Source organism: Ovis aries, chromosome 8, assembly GCF_016772045.2.
Source record: "Ovis aries strain OAR_USU_Benz2616 breed Rambouillet chromosome 8, ARS-UI_Ramb_v3.0, whole genome shotgun sequence".
NCBI lineage: Eukaryota > Metazoa > Chordata > Mammalia > Artiodactyla > Bovidae > Ovis > Ovis aries.
Genome location: NC_056061.1, coordinates 69,845,517 through 69,869,094, shown reverse-complemented (window position 1 = coordinate 69,869,094; position 23,578 = coordinate 69,845,517). Strand labels below are relative to the sequence as shown.

General features: G+C 40.7%; 1 pseudogene; it reads left to right on the top strand.

The window, feature by feature from the left end:
- Window positions 1–19,073: 19,073 nt before the first annotated feature.
- On the top strand, window positions 19,074–21,768 carry LOC101102246 (transcription factor IIIA-like; annotated as a pseudogene).
- The last annotated feature ends 1,810 nt before the right edge of the window (window positions 21,769–23,578 follow it).

Here is a 23,578-nt window from a genome sequence, read left to right as displayed (position 1 = left end):
AAAAGCAGACAAAGTGCAAAGTGAAGGGTTTGTGTTTAACTGAAGGTAACAGCGGAAGAGAGAAAGGCAGTTTATCCTCAGACACTGCATTGAGTTTGGAAGCCCAGTCCAGGCAGGGTGATGTTGGATGCCAGCCCTTCCATGAGAACCCCCTTTAAATCTCTTTTTCTCTCTATTCATTCAGGACCAGGTATTGTGCTACTGTGGCAAGGCTTTAAAACTCCCCTTCGCTACAGGTCTTTTTCTATTTTTCTTGTCTCTCTGGTTGCTGAATGGATACCAAGCTCACAGGCTCAGATTATCTTTGCCTAAAGGAAGGCAGCACTTGTGTGCTCTGTAAGATGACAGTTTATCAGCCCAGCTGAAATGCAGTCTTTTAGGATTTGTGCTGTTTTTCTCCAGCTCTGTGCTAATCCTCCTGTTATCATCTCCGTCAGATATGTTGACTACACTCAGTTTGTCACCTGAGGTAGGCATATCTGAAGACAAGTAACTAAGTCTGCATCTCACAATGAGATGTTTGCAAAGGGCTAAATCTTATCAAGTTTTAAGCCATGAGTCACCTTTTATCCAATAAAGACAAAAGCCATCTATCATTGTCCATCTACGTATTTGCCAATTCGTATGCATGATCAATTGATATAACTCCCTTAGCTTCATGAACAAGAAAATGCAAGTAAAGGATTCATGCTGATTTTTTCACTGGTCAGTGATGCAGCCAGGATTGGATTCAGGTACTCAGTGAAATGTTTATAGGCAGAGAGATTAAGCAGTGAGAGATTTTCTCCTCAAAGTTCACCCACAGGTACATGTCTATACACAAACACACACACACACACACACACTTCGATTCCGCTAATCTTTAATTTCTGGCAGGAGTAAACTGGATGAGGAAGATTTGGGGCAGTAATATAACAAATTTACATTTAATTAGTTCTATGGAGAGTTGATTTGGAAGAAACACTTTGATAGATCAATGGAGGTAAAGAATGGGATTCTGAAGTCTGCTCAGCCTTCAAATGATGATTTACAAATGTTGCACTTTATATGAACAAAGGACTTTATGCTGCTTGGAAATGGAAAAGAGAGAAAAGGGAGAAAAAGTGGGAAATTTTAGGCAATGATTCATAGATGGCCATGCTCTGATGGAAGGCACTTTTTCCTCTGACTTTTCACTGTTTCATAATTTTAGCCAAACTCAAAATTTTCTGTGTGGGAATAATTTGGTTGAACCAATGAGAGACTATTTTTTTTTTTTTTTGGGTCTAAACTGATCCATAGTGAAGGTTGCTTCTCTTACAGAGCTTATATTCAAAAGAGGATAGAGACATATAAATTAATACATATGTAAAATATAACTTAATAGAGAGATATATGTTATAAAGAAAATGAACCAGGATAATAAGAAACAGTTGACTGGGGTCGCCTGGTTACAGATGATTAAGAAAGGGCTTATAAATGAGATGACATTTATGCTGAGAGTGTGAATCAAAAGGATGCCCCTATTTCTTCTGAGTTAATTAATATTTGTGTTTTACAAGGAGTTAATATCTAAGAGGAGGAATAAAAAAATGTACAAGGCATTTAATAAAGTTCTACACAGTCATTCAGAAATAATTTTTGATTTATATCAGCTGGAATTAATCTCTATAGAAGACAAGAGAATGAATGGCTGGCCCCACATTTAAGAAGTCTTCCTGGACAAGGGAAAGTATGCCAGTTAAGCCTCTTGATTGCAAGCTTAAAAATCTAACTCCATCTGATGTAATAGAAATGGGTAATTATTAAATGAGCATAAAGTGTATCATAGAAGTGATGGAAAAATGAAGAATGCTCTTGGAAAATAGGCAGGAAACAAGATGGCACCTAAATTTGTGTGGCAGCAAAAATCTGACTAAGATGCCACTATGTCATCATTTCTCTATGCCCTAGTTGCTGCTGCGAACATTACCTCCATGATGGAACCCAAGCCTGGCAGATATGCACATAGCCTGCAGCACATTAAGCAAATTTTAATTGTCTTGTGCTCTTGAACTACTCCCACAGTTTCAAAATCCTGGGCAAATATATTCAATCTTTTGAGCAAATGTACTATTCCCTCTCCAGGTTCAGGAAACAGAGAGAGTAGATCTGGCTGGTTCCTTAGGCTTTCATAGTGAGAGATAAAGCTTTGCATTTCATTAATACTCACCCAACAGGAATTTTCCTGGAAAAGAAGTGAGGTTAGAGTCTTAGCAGGAAAAATGACAACCATCCAACACATTTAACCATTTTTGGCTGCCCAACATCCATGCACACATTTCTCTTTATACTAAGATTCCAAAATAAAAGGCTCTTGCCTAATGTAACTAATACTTGTTTTGTCTAAAATTGCACTCACGCTATTCCAAGACCAGAATCCCATTCATCTCTTCCATTTAAATTCTTCCATCTCCAGATCTGTGACAATCCCACTTCAACAGTGTCTAATGTAGAGCCTAAACACAGTTGTGAGTAGATCATTTTAAAAAAATATTTACTTATGTATTAAGGACCTTGCTGGTGGCTCAGATGGTAAAGAATCTGCCTGCAGTGCAAGAGACCCAGGTTCAATCCCTTGGTTGGGAAGATCCCCTAGAGAAGGGAATGGCAACCCACTCAAGTATTCTTGCCTGGGGAATTCCATGGACAGAGGAGCCTTGTGGGCTACAGTCCATGGGGTGGCAAAGAGTCAGACACAACTGAGTGACTAACACAATGTTGTATCCACTTTGAGAGGCTATCCTTCCTTGGACATTTAAAATCCCAATGTCCCTAACTTGTAAGATTGGGAAGAAAAGAGTTGTAAGTAGATCATTTTTTAAAATATTTGTTTTTTTATTTGGCTGCACTGGGTCTTCGATGCAGCACTCAGGACCTTCGAGTTTCATTGCAGCGTGCAGGATCTTTAGTTGCAACATGCAAACTCTCATTTTGGCCTATGGAATCCACTTCCCTGACCAGGGATTGAACCCTGTCCCCATGTATTGGGAGCATGGAGTCTTAAGCTACTGGACCACTGGAAGTCCTGTGAGTAGATCATTTTTTCTGAATGCATGTAGTCTGACATGAAAGTAGCCACCCCACATGTTGTTTACTGGTTCAGCATGTTAGCCTGGTGGGCTGCCATCTATGGGGTCGCACAGAGTCAGACACGACTGAAGCGACTTAGCAACAGCAGCATCAGGGGACCATGCGCTCAGTCGTGTCTGACTCTTTGCATCTCTGTGGACTGTAGCCTGCCAGGCTCCTCTGTCCATGGGATTCTTCAGGCAAGAATACTGGAGTGGGTTGCCATTCCCTTCTCCAGGGGATCTCCCCAACCCAGGGGGAACCTGCATCTCTTGTGTCTGCTGCATTCTCAGGTGTTTTTTTTTGTTTGTTTGTTTGTTTGTTTGTTTGTTTGCCAGCTAAGCCACTTGGGAAGCTCAGAGCACCTATTATATCCTACCGTTTTACCTCACAATCTCTCCTGACATTGCCTCCAAGCTGGCAGGTGCCATAACTAAGTTGTCAGTCATTCTTTCTCTCATTTTTCTAAGGCCAGTTGCTTCTGGGCACAGAATAAAACCAGTGACTCTCTTTGGCATCAGGATGGGAAGTAGGACATTTCTTCCCACCAAGACTTGTATCAGGAAGGATTTTCTTCAAATAGGAAGGTGGTTTGAACTCACACAATTAAAATGTTAACATTGTTATGTCAACTTTAAACTAGATAACAAGGAATTATGTAGGATGGCATATCTGGTTCGTCACAAATTAAAGTCAAATATTTGTACTTTAAAATAAACCTTATAAGTATTGTCAATAATCACACTTATCCATTAATATACAAAAATATTTTATATCTCAGTTAATTTTTCTCATATATTTTTAATGCAGTCTTGGGCATTAAATCTCTGATGAGTATAATTTGAATTGATTTACATGTCCTAAGGCAAAATAAAAGAATTTCCTTTAAAACATTAGATAAGTCTGAGTTTTGTAATTGAGATAGATCTTCTTGCTATTCAGGCTAACAGTGAATTTTCTGTACATGTTACATTCCATGGGATATGAGTGACCATCTAGACGTTACCCAGCATAAGATGACCAAGGTCATTCAAAACTACATTGTCAATTAAATTTTTGAAAATGTGCATAGGAAAGCAAATGTCAACTTACATCTGGTGGCCTAATAGAATCATTTGAACTATTCGAATAATTGTGAAAACGTCATTTTGAAAATTTTCAAAATTAGCTACAGTTGGGAAAATAATCTCCAACATAGTCAGAATTTAATTGGTTTTGCTTGATGATGGCTTAAATATGAGCAAAATGTACCCTTAAGATTTTTTTTCATATGGGAATTTTAAATATTTATACACACATGCCATCATAAAAGTAAATCATGGAAGTCCTCCCAGAGTACCTGATACTTAAGCTTTGTTATGAAGGTAAGATTTCTCCATATGGAGAACACTGTATTTATCAGATGAAACACTGTATTAATTAACAGTGTATGGAGGTAAGAAAAATCACCATGTATTATAAAACTATAGGAGACTTAGTATGACTGGAACAATGGTATATATATGAGAATGGGGTTAGGAATAAATGGGAATCAAGTCACAAAAGGTATTATATATTATCCCAACAAATTTGGATTGTATTCTGCACTTCAACACTGTAACCTCACAGACATTATTTCCAAGCTGGCACCATATATAAATCTTCAATCATCATTCTTTGAATTCTACTAGAGCTAACTGCAGAGAAGACAATGGCAAGCCACTCCAGTACTCTTGCCTAGAAAATCCCATGGACAGAGGAGCTTGGTAGGCTGCAGTCCATGGGGTCGCTACTAGTCGGACACAACTGAGCAACTTCACTTTTACTTTTCACTTTCACACATTGGAGAAGAAAATGGCAACCCACTCCAGTGTTCTTGCCTGGAGAATCCCAGGGACGGTGGAGCCAGGTGGGCTGCCCTCTGTGGGGTCTCACAGAATTGGACATGACTGAAGTGACTTAGCAGCAGCAGCAGCAGCAAAGCTAACTGCTTCTGGGTCCAAGATAAAAATCTAATATCTAGATTTAGCAAAAAGAAGTAGGCATTTCACAGAAAAGTAGGCTATTTGAAAATTATACATTGCAGACTGTGAAATAATTTTATGTAGATATCTGCCCCTGGTTCCTGGCACAGAGTTCCTGAGACCATACAATTTCTTGTGATAAGAGTACTAGGAACATCTTTTGTTCTAACATACTTTCCCTGATTCTAGTTCCTGACATGCTTAAGTTCCTAGGAGCTCCCTGCTGCTACTGCTACTAAGTCACTTCAGTCGTGTCCAACTCTGTGCGACCCCATGAATGGCAGCCCACCAGGCTCCCCCATCCCTGGGATTCTCCAGGCAAGAACACTGGAGTGGGTTGCCATTTCCTTCTCCAATGCATGAAAGTGAAAAGTGACAGGGAAGTAGCTCGGTCGTGTCTGACTCTTAGTGACTCCATGGACTGCAGCCCACCAGGCTCCTCCGTCCATGGGATTTTCCAGGCAAGAGTACTGGAGTGAGGTGTCATTGGAGCTCCCTAGGTAATAGGAATGTCTTATATTCTAATGAGGCAACACTCAGCAGGCTGCTAGATGGAAACTGTTTACCAGAAAGACCAAGCCATGACTAGATGCTTGGAACTTTTCAATTCCATCAAAAGATTGAGTTAATAATCAATCATGCTTATGTGATGAAACCTTTAAAGACTCCCCAAAATTGGAGGTTTGGAGAGCTTCAGAGTTTGTGAACACATCTTCATGTGAGGAGGATGATGCCCCTTGATTCCAAGGGAATAGAGGCTCCTACACTCAAGATGTGTACAGACCTCACCTTCATGTATATCCTGGTGAAAGAAATAGACCTGGAGTCTAATATATCATCACTGAGCCCTGGCCATTGCCAGCCTTCCAACTTCCCAAGTCAGCTCCTGAAAAGCCATTATTTCCCCAGAAATGACCTCCTATTTCTTCACCCATAAAGTCTGAAATTCTTCATGTATTAATACACTTCTTTACAGAAAACATTTTCTTCCTGTGATTCTTTCAGGGTCTGCAATGTGCCTGGAAGATTAACTGCTTTCCCCGAGAACAAAGTTCAGTTCAGTTCAATTGCTCAGTCGTGTCCCACTTTTTGTGACCACATGGACTGCAGCATGTCAGGCTTCCCTGTCCATCACAAGTTCCAGAGTCTGGTCAAAGTGATGTCCATCGAGTCAGTGTGTGTGAAGTTGCTCAGTCGTGTCCGACTCTTTGTGACCCCTTGGACTGTAGCCTACCAGCTTCCTCCATCCTTGGGATTTTCCAGGCAAGAATACTGGAGCGGGTTGCCATTTCCTTCTCCAGGAGATCGTCCCAACCCAGGGATCAAACCCCCGTCTCCTGCATTTCAGGCAGACGCTTTAACGTCTGAGCCTCCAGGGAAGCTCATCAAGTCAGTGATGCCATCCAACTATCTCATCCTCTGTCGTCTCCTTCTCCTGCCTTCAATCTTTCCCAGCATCTGGGTCTTTTCCAATGAGTCAGTTCTTCGTGTCAGGTGACCAAAGTATTGGAGTTTCAACTACAGCATCAGTCCTTCCAATAAATATTCAGGACGGATTTCTTTTAGGATGGACTGGTTGAATCCCCTTCCACTCCAAGGAACTCTTAAGAGTCTTCTCCAACACCACAGTTCAAAGCATCAATTCTTCCACACTCAGCTTTCTTTACAGTTCAACTCTCATGTCCAGTATGACTACTGGATAAGCCATAGCTTTGATTAGATGGACCTTTGTTGGCAAAGTAATGCCTCTGCTTTTTAATATGTTGTCTAGGTTGGTCATAGCTTTTCTTCCAAGGAGCACACTTCTTCTAATTTCATGGCTGCAGTCACCATCTGCAGTGATTTTTGGAGCCCCCCAAAATAAAGTTTATCACTGTTTCCATTGTTTCTCCATCTATTTGCCTTGAAATGATGGGACCAGATGCCATGATCTTAGTTTTCTGAGTGTTGAGTATTAAGCCAACATTTTCACTCTCCTCTTCACTTTGAACAAGAGGCTCTTTAATTCTTCTTCAATTTCTCCCATAAGGGTGGTATCATCTGCATATGTGAGTTTATTGATATTTCTCCCAGCAATCTTGATTCCAGCCTGTGCTTCATCCAGCCTGACATTCCTCATGATGTACTCTGTATATAAGTTTAAAAAGCAGGGTGACAATATACAGCCTTGAAGTACTCCTTTCCTGATTAGGAACCAGTCTGTTGATGTGCAGTTCTAACTATTGCTTCTTGACCGGCACACAGATTTCTCAGGAGGCAGGTAAGGTGGTCTGGCATTTCCATCTCTTTCAGAATTTTCCACAGTTTATTGTGATTCACATAGTCAAAGGCTTTGGTATAGTCGATGAAGCAGAAGTAGATGTCTTCCTGGAACTCCCTTGTTTTTTTGATAATCCAACAGATGTCTGTAATTTGATCTCTGGTTCCTCTGCCTCTTCTAAAACCAGCTTGAACCTCTGGAAGTTCACGATTCATGTATTACTGATGCCTGGCTTGGAGAATTTTGAGCATTACTTTCTAGCGTGTGAGATGAGTGCAATTGTGCAGTAGTTTGAACATTCCTTGGCATTGCCTTTCTTTGGGACTGGCATGAAAACTGACCTTTTCCAGTCCTGTGGCCACTGCTGGGTTTTCCAAATTTCCTGGCTTATTGAGTGCCCACTTTCACAGCATCATCTTTTAGGATTTCAAATAGCTCAGCTGGAAAACCATCACCTCCACTGGCTTTTATTGTGGAGATGCTTCCTAAGGCCCCCTTGACTTTGCACTCTAGGATGTCTGGCTCTAGGTGGGTGATCACACTATCATGGTTATCTGGGTCATGAACATCTTTTTTGTATAGTTCTTCTGTGTATTCTTGCTATGTCTTCTTAATATCTTCTGCTTCTGTTAGGTCCATACGATTTCTTTCCTTTATTGTGCCCATATATGCATGAAATGTTCCCTTGGTATCTCTAATTTTCTTGAAGAGATCTCTAGTCTTTCCCATTCTATTGCTTTCCTCTATTTCTTTGCATTGATCGCTGAGGAAGGCTTTCTTATCTCTCCTTGCTATTCTTTGGAACTCTGCATTCAAATGGGTATATCTTTCCTTTTCTCCCTTGCCTTTCACTTCTCTTCTTTTCTCAGCTATTTGTAAGTCCTCCGCAGACAACCATTCTGCATTTTTGCATTTCTTTTTCTTGGGGATGATCTTGATCACTGCCTCCTGTACAATGTCATGAACGTCTGTCCATAGTTCTTCAGGCACTGTCTTTCATATCTAATCCCTGGAATCTATTTGCCTCTTCCACTGTATAATCGTAAGGGATTTGACTTAGGTCATACCTGAATGGTCTCGTGGTTTTCCCTACTTTCTTCAATTTAAGTCTGAATTTGGCCATAAGGTTTTCATGATTTGAGCCACAGTCAGCTCCCAGTCTTGTTTTTGCTGACTGAAAAGGGCTTCTTCATCTTTGGCTGCAAAGAATATAATCAATTTGATTTCGGTATTGACCATAGAGTGATGTCCATGTGCAGAGTCTTCCCGTGTTGTTGGAAGAGATTGTTGTCAGAGATCCCAGGGTGGCTTGGGCAGGGCACACAGACCCTCATATGTGCATCTCTAAGCGACCCTAAGCGTCCTTTCTCCTAACCTGAGAAGAGGCTCCAGTAGTTGCATCACATGGCCTTAGTTTCCACTGTCACGTGAAATCTTCCAGAAACATTGTTCAAACCTGTGTCTCCTGCATTGGCAGATGGATTCTTAACCACTGGACCACCAGAGAAGTCCCTAAACTTCTCGTTGACCACAAAGCTCCTTCCACATGTTAACTCTGCATGGAGGTTGGTGTCCATCCACAACCCCGCACCGCTGGTCACTCATTCCCTCAAAGATGGCAGAATAAAAGGACGTTTGCTCATCTTCTCCTGCAAGAACTCCAAAATTACAACTCGCTGCTGAACAACCATGGACAGGAGAATGTTGGATTCTGGGAAAAAAAGAATTGGGGAAATGTGTGTGCTCAAGTCAGGGAGAATACAGATAGACAGATCTTTAAGGGGAAAAAGTCATGGAAAGGAAACATTTTTGAGAAATCTGGGAAAAGTTTGCTTAATTTCACAAGGTTGCTTATGACTGATATCCCATAATTATCTCATGAGCATAGACCCCTGCTGATGAAAAAAAAAGAGAGAAAAAAAAAGAGCCAAGTACATTAAATCTGCCTTAGGCACATGGATTGTCCTTAGGCATTAAATGGCTCCTGGGCAAGAGGTTATTTTCATGACTACTATATTTCAACAATGGCATTCTTCCTCCTTGGATTTTGCCTTGGTTTTCAGATAATACTCTCAAGAATCTTAAATGAATACTAAAAAATACTAGGATAACATGATTATTAAATGTGTTGCTATAATTTTATTACTTTATTTCTTCTCATAGAGAACATAATATTTTTGATGATGAACAAAGTAATAGAAGAGAAAAACAATACAAAAAATGACTTCTTACAAATATAGTTGGTTCTCAAAAAATGTGTCTCAGGTGGGTATGAATATAGCTGCATACCTGCCAAGATTGTTCCATCAGATGTATTGTGTGGTGCAAATTAAGAAAGTGACATCTCTAATGAAATAAACAGTTGCAAAAATATTCCCTGATCTTAGAGTTTTCATTGGGAAATTTTGCTAGTAACACTTTCACTGAAGGAGGTTATATGACTTAACCAGGTCAAATTTGATAATATTTATAGCCTTAAAAGTTTAGAGTGATTGCTCTGTCATTGGCCTGGAGTTATTATTAGGGAATGATAGGGAACGCAGAGAAGACTTGATGTAATCATAAATTTTCAACGTCCCTCTCCTCTCTATTGGGGTATGGAATTGAGAACCATTTGCCTTGCATAATTTAATTAACCTGTCACTTTATTTTGGAGGCTTGCTAATTCATGATCCAAAAGGACTGATTGATGGAGCATTGCGAGGACAAAAGCTAGATGTTGAATAGAATTAACTAGCATAAGCATAGTGTAAGAGTAGAATTACTTTTGAATTAACATCAATTATAAAATGAGTTCAAAAGATTATTTACTGCTTAAGCTGGAAATTCTGTGGTTTATTCACCTGAATTTTTAAAATCTGACTAGAGTTCCCTGATATTCCTTACTGAAGAGTTAGAATAATAATTAAATGTAGTAACAACAATATTTTAATTGTGCCAATCATTTACCTGATATTACTTTAATTTCTATTTACATATATATTTTGTATTCTCACAAAAAGTTGCAAAATGAAAACTATTATTAATGATTATTGAACTAAGGTCAAGCAGTTTCTATTCCAATTTAGTTTACAAAAAAGATATTATGGTGCCAAAAGAAAAATGAAGAATGTATGAAAAATGAAAGAGCAGTCACATTTGCATTTGGGAGACTATTCTTCAAAACATTTTAAGTGCTAAGAATCATTTAGGAAAGGTCTTCCAACTATCAGTTTCCTAAATAATATCAAAGAGATAGTCTCTTTTAGACTGTTAGAAAGTTATCTTGGAAGCTACACAGACACATGTTCTTTAGAAGCTGGCAGCATTTATAAACGAAAGAAGGAGACTGATAAAAAGAGCAGACATGCTAGTTACAAGGTAAACAAAACTATAAACTTGGTCTTTGAACAATAGTCGTTTCCTTGTTTGGGGGGATAGGAGTATATGTATATGCCTGGCACTAGTGGATGTGACTGGTGATGAAAGTAAAGTCTGATGCTATGAGGAATAATATTGCACAGGAACCTGGAATGTTAGATCCATGAATCAGGGTAAATTGGAAGTGGTCAAACAGGAGATGGGAAGAGTGAACGTCGACATTCTAGGAATAAGTGAACTAAGGTGGACTTGAATGGGTGAGTTTAACTCAGATGACCATTATATCTACTACTGTGGGCAAGAATCCCTTAGAAGAAATGGAGTAGCCATCATGGTCAACACAAGAGTCCTGAAATGCAGTTGTGGGGTGCAAACTGAAAAAAAACTACAGAATGGTTTCTGTTCATTTCCAAGGCAAAAAAAAATCAGTATCACAGTGATCCAAGTCTACACCCCAACCAGTAATGCTGAAGAAGCTGAAGGTGAATGGTTCTATGAAGACCTAGAAAAGGAAAGGTATACCCATTTAAATGCAGAGTTCCAAAGAACAGCAAGGACAGATAAGAAAGTCTTCTTCAGTGAAAAATGAAAAGAAATAGAGGAAAATAATAGAATGAGAAGACCTTCTAGAAGGAGATATCCTTTTTCACTATAGGGGACTGCAGTGCAAAACTAGGAAGTCAAGAGATACCTGGAGTAACAGGCAAATTTGGCCTTGGAGTATAAAATGAAGCAGGGCAAAGCCTAATAGAGTTTTGCCAAGGGAATACTCTGATCATAGTAAACACCCTCTTCCAACAACACAAGCAAAGACTACATATGGAAATCACCAGATAGTCAATACTGAAATCAGGTTAATTATATTCTTTGCAGCCAAAGATGGAGAAGCTCTATACAATCAGCAAAAACAAGACGTGGAGCTGAATGTGGCTCAGATCATGATAAATCATGAACTCCTTATAGCCAAATTCAGACTTAAATTGAAGAAAGTAGGGAAAACCACGAGACCATTCAGGTATGACCTAAGTCAAATCCCTTACGATTATACAGTGGAAGAGGCAAATAGATTCAAGGGATTAGATCTGAAAGACAGAGTGCCTGAAGAACTATGGACAGACGTTCATGACATTGTATAGGAGGCAGTGATCAAGATCATCCCCAAGAAAAAGAAATGCAAAAATGCAGAATGGTTGTCTGCGGAGGACTTACAAATAGCTGAGAAAAGAAGAGAAGTGAAAGGCAAGGGAGAAAAGGAAAGATATACCCATTTGAATGCAGAGTTCCAAAGAATAGCAAGGAGAGATAAGAAAGCCTTCCTCAGCAATCAATGCAAAGAAATAGAGGAAAATAATAGAAAGGGAAAGACTAGAGATCTCTTCAAGAAAATTAGAGATATCAAGGGAACATTTCATGCATATATGGACACAATAAAGGAAAGAAATGGTATGGACCTAACAGAAGCAGAAGATGTTAAAAAGATGTGGCAAGAATACACAGAAGAACTATAGAAAAAAGATATTCGTGACCCAGATAACCACAATGGTGTGACCAGCCACCTAGAGTCAGACATCCTAAAGTGCAAAGTGAAATGGGCCTTAGGAAGCATCTCCACAATAAAAGCCAGTGGAGGTGATGGAATTCCAGTTGATCTATTTGAAATCCTAAAAGATGATGCTGTGAAAGTGCTGCACTCAATAAGCCAGGAAATGTGGAAAACTCAGCAGTGGCCACAGGACTGGAAAAGGTCAGTTTTCATGCCAATCCCAAAGAAAGGCAATGCCAAAGAATGCTCAAACTACCACACAATTGCACTCATCTCACACGCTAGAACATAATGCTCAAAATTCTCCAAGACAGGCTTCAACAGTATGTGAACCGTGAACTTCTAGATGTTCAAGCTGGTTTTAGAAAAGGCAAAGGAACCAGAGATCAAATTGCCAGATGGATCACACTACATATGCCAGATCATCAAAAAGGCAAGAGAGTTCCAGGAAAACATCTACTTTTGCTTTATTGACTATACCAAAGCCTTTGACTATGTGGATCACCACAAACGGTGGAAAATTCTTCAAGAGATGGGAAGACCACCTTACCTGACCCGTGAAAAATCTGTATGCAGCTCAAGAAACAACAGTTAGAATAGGACACGGAACAATGGGCTGGTTCCAAATCGGGAAAGGAGTACATCAAGGCTGTATATTGTCACCGTGTTTACTTAACTTTTTGCAGAGTACATCATGTAAAATTTTGGGCTGGATGAAGCTCAGGCTGGAATCAAGATTGCTTGGAGAACATCAGTAACCTCAGATGCTCAGATGACACCACCCTTTTGGCAGAAAGTGGCAAAGAACTAAAAAGCCTTTTGATGCAAGTGAAAAAGGCTTAAAACTCAATATTAAAAAAACTAAGTTCATGGCATCTGGTCCCATCACTTCATGGCAAATAGAGGGGGAAACAATGGAAACAGTGAGAGACTTTATATTTGGGGGCTCTGAAATCACTGCAGATGGTAACTATAACCATGAAGTAAAAGACACTTGCTCCTTGGAAGGAAAGCTATGACCAACCAGGTCCTTTTGGACACAACTAAAATGAAAATTAATCTTAAAGGAGGAAGAAAAGCACATTTCATAGTTTGCAAAAAAGGAATGTTTTCCTGAAGATTCTGCATTAATGAAAAAGGAGGATCAACCTAACTAAAGTCCTTAAGAAAATAGTATAAATATTAATACTATCTAAGACTTTCCCCAGTTGCATACTATTACAATTTGAAAACTTTAATCCAAAATAAATTCAGTACCTGTGCCATGTTGAACCAACACTGCCTTAGATCAGAGGAGTATTTTTGTCTTCAAAAAGTGACTTTGTATTAAGCCAGTAACAAAGGTAAAGGTAATTTATTCTTTCTCTCAAAAAATGTGAGATGTGCTCATTTTAGTAATAAGTAGGTATTACTTAAACCAAATTCCTTATTACCAAATTCAGACTGAAATTGAAGAAAACAGGGAAAACTGCTAGACCATTCAGGAATGACCTCAATCAAATCCCTTATGATTATACAGTGGAAGTGAGAAATAGATTTAAGGGCCTAGATCTGATAGATAGAGTGCCTGATGAACTATGGAATGAGGTTCGTGACATTGTACAGGAGACAGGGATCAAAACCATCCCCATGGAAAAGAAATGCAAAAAGGCAAAATGGCTGTCTGAGGAAGGCTTATAAATAGCTGTGAAAAGAAGAGAAGCGAAAAGCCAAGGAGAAAGGAAAGATATAAGCATCTGAATGCAGAGTTTCAAAGAATAGAAAGAAGAGATAAGAAAGCCTTCCTCAGCGATCAATGCAAAGAAATAGAGGCAAACAGCAGAATGGGAAAGACTAGAGATCCCTTCAAGAAAATTAGAGATACCAAGGGAACATTTCATGCAAAGATGGGCTCGATAAAGGACAGAGATAGTATGGACCTAACAGAAGCAGAAGATATTAAGAAGAGGTGGCAAGAATACACAGAAAAACTGTACAAAAAGGATCTTCATGACCCAGATAATCATGATGGTGTGATGACTCACCTAGAGCCAGACATCCAGGAATGTGAAGTCAAGTGGGCCTTATAAAGCATCACTACGAACAAAGCTAGTGGAGGGGATGGAATTCTAGTTGAGCTATTTCAAATTCTGAAAGATGATGCTGTGAAAGTGCTGAACTCAATATGCCAGGAAATGTGGAAAACTCAGCAGTGACCACAGAACTGGAAAAGGTCAGTTTTCATTCCAATCCCAAAGAAAGGTAATGCCAAAGAATGCTCAAACTACCGCATAATTGCGCTCATCTCACATGCTGGTAAAGTAATGCTCAAAATTCCCCAAGCCAGACTTCAGCAATACTTGAACCATGAACTTCCAGATGTTCAAGCTGGTTATAGAAAAGGCAGAGGAACCAGAGATCAAATTGCCAACATCTGCTGGATCATGGAAAAAGCAACAGAGTTCCAGAAAAACATCTATTTCTGCTTTATTGACTATGCCAAAGCCTTTGACTGTGTGGATCACAATAAACTCTGGAAAATTCTAAAAGAGATGGGAATACCAGAGCACCTGACCTGCCTCTTGAGAAATCTGTATGTAGGCCAGGAAGCAACAGTTAGAACTGGACATGGAACAACAGACTGGTTCCAAATAGGAAAAGGAGTTCGTCAAGGCTGTATATTGTCACCCTGCTTATTTGACTTATTTAACTCTGTTTTTGAACATGCTATCTAGGTTGGTCATAACTTTTCTTCCAAGGAGTAAGCGACTTTTAATTTCATAGCTGCAATCACCATCTGCAGTGATTTTGGAGCCCAAAAAAATAAAGTCTGACACTGTTTCCACTGTTTCCCATCTATTTCCCATGAAGTGATGGGACCAGATGCTATATATCTTTAGGGATACATAAATATGTATTAAAAGTGCAAATTATGCATTTTCACTTTAGAGTTTTTAAAATTTTAAAAATTAATATTAAAAACCATTATGACAACTTCAGGGGTGATGGAGGTAGGAATGAGATCAAAGAGGTGTTTCATATTTTAAATAGGATACAGGATAAATATTAATATTAAAATAAAATAAAATAGAGACCTAGTTTGAAGATACCCTAGGCAGACAAAACCAGCAAGCAAAATTTAATTTATTTCATGAACATGAGCAAAAATTACTTCTTGTATATATGTCTGATAATCATAAGTGAAACTTTAGTCACCTTTTTAAATAAAATGAGATAATCACTTTTAACCAGTCCCCTGCCATCTGGAAATCCCCACTGTAATAACCAATCATTTTGAAAGTTAAACAGCTTTCTCACTTTCACTTTATAAGCCATCCCGGAACATGGTGCCTCTGAACTTCATACCAGTTTCAGATTTGAAGCATCCCTGTTCACAAAAGTCTATTTCTCACTCAATAAAAGATTCATATCAAGTAAAGCTCTCTGAATTTTCTTCTAATGTCAGTGTACAAATATTTTATGAGTGAGGAAATGTAAGGAAGAGTAAAGAAAATAAATTTGATAGTCAACAGATGAGATGTCCTCACAAGTTTGAAAGTTTTCTGGAGTGGAGACGCTGGATAAAGGGAGCTAGAAGTATAAGAGATGGAAGTTAGAAGTCGGTTGCCAATATTGAGTGCAGAGATGTAAGATGTAGGGTGGTAACAAAATCTGTAATAGATCCACGAAGTGGATGGCTGTAATGTGGAGAAAAAGATCATTACTATTGAAGAGGTCACAAAGCTATAATACAAGAGCTAATGTGTAGGGAAATCCTCTCCCTGGAATTTGAAATTGATCAGACTGATAACAGAGTGATAATGAGGAAGAGGGCTATGGTCCAGTTTTAGAGTATTCATAGGTATAGTCTGTCAGTCTGTGCTGACAGCAAAAAGCAGGGGCAACAGGGTAGAGTCTGATTTTAAGATCTGTGTTTTTGGTTTAATTGTTTTTGTTTTGTCTTAATAAAAAAAGAACAGAAAAAAATTGAAAGTAAATGAAGAGCAAGGAGGGCATAAACACCTGCTGGTCTAGGCACATGGTGGAGGAATGGTGGGAATTTTACTTGGTGATACTCCAAAGAAAGCAATACTCCAAGGGTGTAACTAATTTCAATTCTATCTAGATCATGAAGACAATGTCCAGAAAAGGGACTGAGGCTTGTTAGAGGCAGTTGCTGTTGACTTTGTCCACCGAACGTGCAACAACTCACATGTGTGGGAAGGTGTGGGGAACTGGAATGGGATGGAAATCAGGTGGTTCAATCATATATTCAGCAGTATATATACCAGGATACTGAAGAATGGCCTGGGAAACTTGGGCTTCTAACAGCACTGTAAAGCATGATGGCGCTAGCCCTGGCCATGTCTATAGGAAGGGAAATAACTGATTTAAGTTAAACACCCTGGTAAGCAGAGAAAGAAGATAAGCTTTGTCAGCTTAGAGTTCAATTTTTTCTGCTTTCCTAAGCTCTTCTGTCATCATTTTTAAACACCCAGTTCTACTCAGATCAACCACTTCCTCCTCATACCCTGATCCAACTATCACTGTGGTATCTTTGTTTCTCTTTGAAATTGAGATGGTCTTTTAGATCTTGGGTTTCCTTTTGAATCCCTGACAATACCTAGCAAAGTGCTGGACGCACAGTGCATGTTTAATAAATAGCTGATGGATTGGGCTATAAATTTCATTTGTCTAGGTTATAACCAGCACTCGGGCACTCAAGATATGGCTGTAAATTGGAAGGCTAAAGATCCCAGCTTTTATTACAAACTTTTTCATGTTTAAAAGAAAATCTTGGGTTGCAAAGATTTAGCCATTACTCTTGCTTCCTTCTCACCTCTTCACAATCTAAGATTTATAAAAACAGAAGTAGTTGCTGTGGAGACAATTGCTGGGCCCTAGAGAAGCTATTTGAGAATAAAAGCAAAACGGCTATAATATTCAATTGCAAGACTTTACATTAATCTTTTTGCCTTTAATGATAAAACTGAAAATAAAATACAAGAAAAAAAATGTCAGATACTGTGAACTCACTCTCTTTGTTGCAGAGTTGATAATCTGAGCCATACCAGTAGGTGCTACCCCTTGTTAAGATACTGAAATCATTCCACACTGGTTACAAAACAGCCATTACCCCTGGACCTGCCCTGAGACACTCCCAATGGCTCTAGCTTCCCAGTGCTTGCCCCTGTATCCTCCCCATTTCCTCCTAATCCAGCAACTGACAGTTAACATCCAGTTAAGCATAGGCTTAGTTAGCACTGCAACTGTAGCGGACACACCAGTTGTTCAACATGGTGAATTTATCAACTGTTAAAGACAGTGAATCATTTCTGACTATATTTGTCAGGTGTTACAAACAAGAGTCCTATATACATGATTTATGTGGTCTTCCTAGGATTTTACATTCTTCTAAAATTGTCAATTAACACTTAAGACTTTAGTGACATCAAGGGATAATCCAAATCTTTAGCTCCTTCCCCCAAAATTGGAAATCCTGGCAACACTGGGCTTTCATTTGAAGAAATTCACAGAGCAGAGTATGAGTGCCCCCTTTAAATGCTGCATACACTCCCTACTCACCAGGCTTCATCACATTTCATTGTTCACCCAGTGGACTGTACTTTTTCATGTAACTATCTTCCCCTGTGTGTGTTTAAGTGTCTGTGCCCTGCTCCACAATAATCCCAAATCAGATTCCCTGGGGCTGGGTTTGGTTCTAGACTTTATGGGTCATTTGGTGCAACACCAGCTCAGTGTAGGTACACTCCTGCTCTGCCTCCCCCCCTCTTCCAGGTCCCTTTTGCATCTACCAATTGTAACAGCAACTCACCCCCCTTCTCTTCTAATTCAGGATGGCATAGCCAGACTTTGCAGACAAGAAAACCTTGTCTATGGCACCTACATTCCTAAATAGTTGGAGAAAAGATCTAGAATTGAGGAGAAGTGTACACTTTAGTCTAGATGTTTACCACCAATAAAAGATAGGAATGAAATTTTGTGATCTCTGCTATATATCTATTTTCTCAGTAAGTGAAAAATTAATATCTATGGGAAAAGCTTCTGCCAACAATTATGCTGCTATTTTGGGGGAGAAAGAGCTCTATTAGGTACAGGTCCAGGGCTTCCACCTGCTCACTTACAATTTCCTTCCTAAACTGTGACTGCTATCTACCAGTATGTGAATTACCAGCTGCAGCTAATGATAAACCATAGGGAATGTTTGAACACTACATTTACTCAGAAGCCTTGCCTCAGTTTTCTATTCTGCATAACATACCACTCAAAACTTGGTGGCTTAAAATAAGTTGTTGATTTGTTCAGGATTCTGGCGCTCAGCAATGTGCGCCGGTCTGGCCGGGGTCATTCATGCCCTTGTAGTCACCTGGCAGCTCAACTCTGATCTGAGATGGTTCTTCACATATGTCTGACAGGGGAGCATCTGGGTTCTCTCCCACATGGTGGACCCAGCTTCTCGACATAGTGGACTCAGAGCAGCATCCCAAGAGGGGTTGAACAGAAGCTTCAGAGTTCTCATAACATCACTTCCACTACATTCTACTAGTCAAAGCAAGTCATGAAACCAGTCCAGGCTCTAACCACCAGGAAATAGTCTCCAGTTTCTCACAGAAAAAGCTGCAAATCATAGGCTGTGGATTCAGGAATGAGAGGAGTATCAATATTACTGCCTTCTGTGCAAACAACCTGCCATATTCCTGTAGGTAGAAGGGACAAAGTCTTGGGTTCCACTGTTACAGAAGAGAGGAATTATGATTTAAAAAAAAAATACTTTCAAATATACTGGGATCATATACATTGGAAAGTCCCTAGTGAGATGGAGAATGGAAAGATGACAAAGCTTCTGAAGTTGAGTCCTGATTTGGAATTTATCAAAGAAATTATAAAGGTGGGTGGAAAAGAGAGGTGGGAATAAAGAGCAGATAGTGAGGGCAAGAGGATTTGACAGGAAGAATCCCAATGGGAGAACCTGTTTCTTGAAACAAATGTCAACCAGCTGCCACAGTGGAACCCAACCTCATTCCTCCTGTCTCTTTTTCAAAACCTGGGCTGTCTTTTCTGATCAACCCACCCTCCTTCCTCTCATTCTCAAGTGTAGGATCTCTGCATCTCAGACCTGATTACTATGGTATTACCCAGCCAACTCCTCCAGATTTTCCTCTTTTGGTATGTCTTGGGTGTCACACCTGCTTGGCTTTTTTTTTTTTAATTTCTTTCTGAATAAGTAAAGTATGTTCATATTACAAAATTCAAAAAGTACAAAAGTTACACAGACAAAAACCAGAGACAGAGAAGCAACTTCTTCCTAAAACATGGCAGAACCTGGATTTGAATGCAGGCTGACGTGGCACCCATGCCTTCGACCATGGATGGCACTGCTGAGTTATAAAATCAAGACTTCTCATCAGTTCTGCTCACAGAGAAGTTAGAAATTACATTTTCCTCCATCAAAACTAATAAATCGACCTTGATTAGTGAGAGAGAGTGCATACTTGCACTCTTCTTGGCTGAACCAATAAAGAATAAGAAGACTCACAAGTAGTCAGCATTGTACATGTCACAGAAATATGAAGACACCAAACACTACTTGTTGTAAGAAAACATGATATATTAACTCTGGCAACACTTGTACACCACGTCATGCCAATAAGGACAAGGGAATTGAAAACAGAAATTGAAAGCTGGATGTGACCTGCTTCTATCAGCATCTCTGGAGTCAGTATGAGATGGAGGAGGAGAGAAGGCCTTTGGTCGGTGGGTGATTAGCTCCAGAGAGAAAGGAAGGTCCTCTAGCTTCTCTCCCCATGTCTAATTAACCTTCTCACTTGAAAACCACCTTGGAGGAGAGACCTCTGCCCTTTTTCTTCACCATCTCACTTAGGAAAGAGACATAGGAAGAGTCCGCCCCTCTGGGATCACGCCCCTGGAAGTGCAGTGGGCCCAGGCGTAGGGTCTGCGGAAGCGGTGGACAGTCACTGGTTTCGCCGCACGTGACTTAGCACGTGGCTGAATTCTTGGCCCCCAGGAGCCTGGAACCTCTGGCCTCTGTCACTGAAGCTGTGTCGTCCCTGACTATCACCGACCCATTCGTTGCAGTCAGCGAGAAGGCCTGCCTGCCGCCCCGCCGCCCCCGGGAGCCCCTAGAGGTTCATCTGGCCCTTCCCCATCTGCAGCGCCAATTATAACAAGGCTTGGAAGCTAGACGCGCCTCTATGCAAGTGGGGAGGGGGTGGGGCAGAGACCCTATGTTTGTGACTATAAGGAAAGCTGGGCTCTGAAGAATTGATGCTTTTGAACTGTGGTGTTGGGGAAGAGGCTTGAGAGTCCCTTGGACTGAAAGGAGATCCAACCAGTCCATCCTAAAGGAGATCAGTCTTGGGTGGTCACTGGAAGGATTGATGTTGAAGCTGAAACTCCAATACTTTGGCCATCTGATGCTGGCCGAAGAGCTGACTTATTTGAAAAGACCCTGATGCTGGGAAAGATTGAGGGCAGGAGGAGAAGGGGACAACAGAGGATGAGATGGTTGAATGGCATCACTGATTCAGTGGACGTGAGTTTGGGTGAACTCCAGGAGTTGTTGATGACCGGGAGTTATGGCGTGCTGTGTTCATGGGTTCACAAAGAGTTGGACATGACTGAGCAACTTAACTGAATTGAACTGATGAAGGGTATGGCAAGGCCTTGGTCAGGGACTACAATCTCAGCCGCCACGCCCTGGTTCACACCCGTAAAAAGTCCTTTGTACAGCTAGCGGCTGTGATCAGAAATTCAACACAAAATAAAACTTTAAGAAACATTTTGAATGCAAACATGTAAAACCAGCAAAACAATATGCATGTAGTTTCAAAGGTTGTGAGAAGACCCATCAGCAACTGAAAATCCACCACTGCCAGCACACCAACGAGCCGCTGTTCAAGTGTGCCCACGAGGGATGTGGAAAACACTTTTTCTCCCCCAGCAGTCTGAAGCGGCAAGGGAATGCCCACAAGGGCTATATCTGTCGAAAATAATGTTCTTTTGTGGCAAAAACATGGACAGAGCTTCTAAAACACGTGAGAGAGTCCCATAAAGAGGACATAATCTGTGGCGTGTGCCAGAAAAACATTTAAGTGCAAGGACATCCTAAAGCAGCATATGAGGATGCACGCCTCCAAGCAGAACTTGTGCCGGTGTCCACAGGAAGGCTGCGGCCACACCTACACCACTGTGTTCACCCTCCAGAGCCATATTCTCTCCTTCCATGAGGAACGGTGCCCTTTCGTGTGCGAGCATGCTGGTTGTGGCAAGACCTTTGCCATGAAGCAGAGCCTCAGCAGGCATGCTGGTGTGTGTGACCCTGACAGGAAGGAAACCAAAGTGACGCCGTCTGGTGAGAAGCGGAGCCTGGCCTCTACACTCAGTGTGTACCTCCCTCCGAAGAGGACACAGGGCCTGGCTGTGCCATGCCCAGAAATGGGGAGCTGCCGAGCTGCATGGAAGGCCACACGCTTTCCGCGTCGCCATGCTGACCGCAGCTGCACACCCGACTGTGCTGTGTGGAGGTCCACAGACCAGCCAGCTCAGTTCTGTCTCCCAGAAGCACATGTTTGTTTAAGTCACTGGGGCAGGACACCTGATGCTCCATCTTTCTCGTCTTTCCCATTTCAGAGCGTCTCCTCCCGGGGTGCCTGGAGATGCTCTCCCTCCTTTTTGCTCTAGGGAGGAAGAACACACATCACAACCTTGCCCCCTCTGATGGGCTGTGGCCTGGATGAGAAGGTTGCAATTCCAGACATGGTCTGGATGAATCTTTACATGCCTCCTCCTAGAAGAGGAAACAAAAGGATAGTATAAAACCAACACCTCTGGTTCTTTCTGGTGTTAATGCTTATCTAATACCCATAAAAGCCAGCATTGTTGAATTGCTATATAAGGGATTTGCTAAGTCAAATCATATAGACCTGGTTAAGCTGATGGAAACCTGTATAATAACCAGGTGGTTATACAAACTCCATGTAACTAGGCCAATGCGCTAAAGGCTTGATAGTTTTGAATCCTCTGTCATGGCACCAGAGAGGCTGTGTTTGACCCAGATCACCCTCTCATAAAAAGTGCAGAGCGGTGGGTTTGGGCACTGGCAGGGCCCCCTTATCCCCCCAGGTTGTCAGCCCAGTGCTTTTCCCAACCGTCCTTCACAGAGTCATTGAACTGGTTAGAAAAAGACAGACACGTGGTTCTAGAGATTCTGGGTGTGCTGGACTGGGCCCAGGGCATGGGTCACTCTAGCCTGGAGCTAGGGCTGAAAACCACTGGAGTAAATGCTGCCTTTATTGGCTGCTAAGCTGTGTAACTCCAAAAGCCAAATCCTCCAGACTTATCCTGGGACTGTAAACTGACACTTTCTAGAAGAATTTGACTTGAATGCTTCTCATAGGCATTTATAGAGAGGAATCGGACTTAAAAAGATGAATCCATACAGTTTCTAGTTTTCCTATTTAAATGTTAGACCCTCTACAGTCTGTGAAGTAGAATAGTATATAGCCCTTAAGTTAGGAAGTAGTGTTCTCATATGGCGAAGTACTTACATTATGGTGGAAAAAAGCTGTATACATTTTGCATTTTGAAAACGGAGTTAGAAAGCTGCTACCAAGACTGGACAGAATTAGTAGTTACTTTTCTCTGCCTTTATGTTTTCCAGGTTTTCTACAATTGTACTTGCAAGATCAGAAAACAAAAAGACACAAGCAGTCACTCAGGCCTGTTTTCACTTACCATTTTGTTCTCAGGCTCGTCCACACTCTTCCCTTTACTGTAATCTAGACTCGATACGATGTTTCGATCCACTGCTGTACCTGTTTACTCTTTGTGTCCAAATCATGTTGTCCAATATTTGAAGAAAAATTAGTTCCTTGGTCAGGGTGGGTCCTAGGTTGAAAAGAGTGAGATGTGGGGCTAGTCTTTGAGGCCTGTGTTTTATCACACATTCGTCCTCAGGTCTACACTGCTATAGGCCCTCCTGTCTGCCTGGTATTCATGGTTTCACACTCCAGTTAAATAGAGGACACAGACACAAGGTGAAATACCACTATTTTAGTTGCCAAGTAAGAGTACCTGAACAGGGAGTGCTTCCATTGATCATTACCATTGTTTGATGAAAGAACAAAAGAATGGTTCTCTTTAAAGAGAACTAGGTAATCCTTTTTTTTTTTCTCTCTCTCTTATTTTGGGTGGTGGATAACAAACGTTCACTGTATTTTTTCTTCATGCTTTTTAAATTTAAATGTAATTTTTCAAAAAAAAAAAAAAGAAAAGAGACATAGGAAGAAGAATGATCATTTT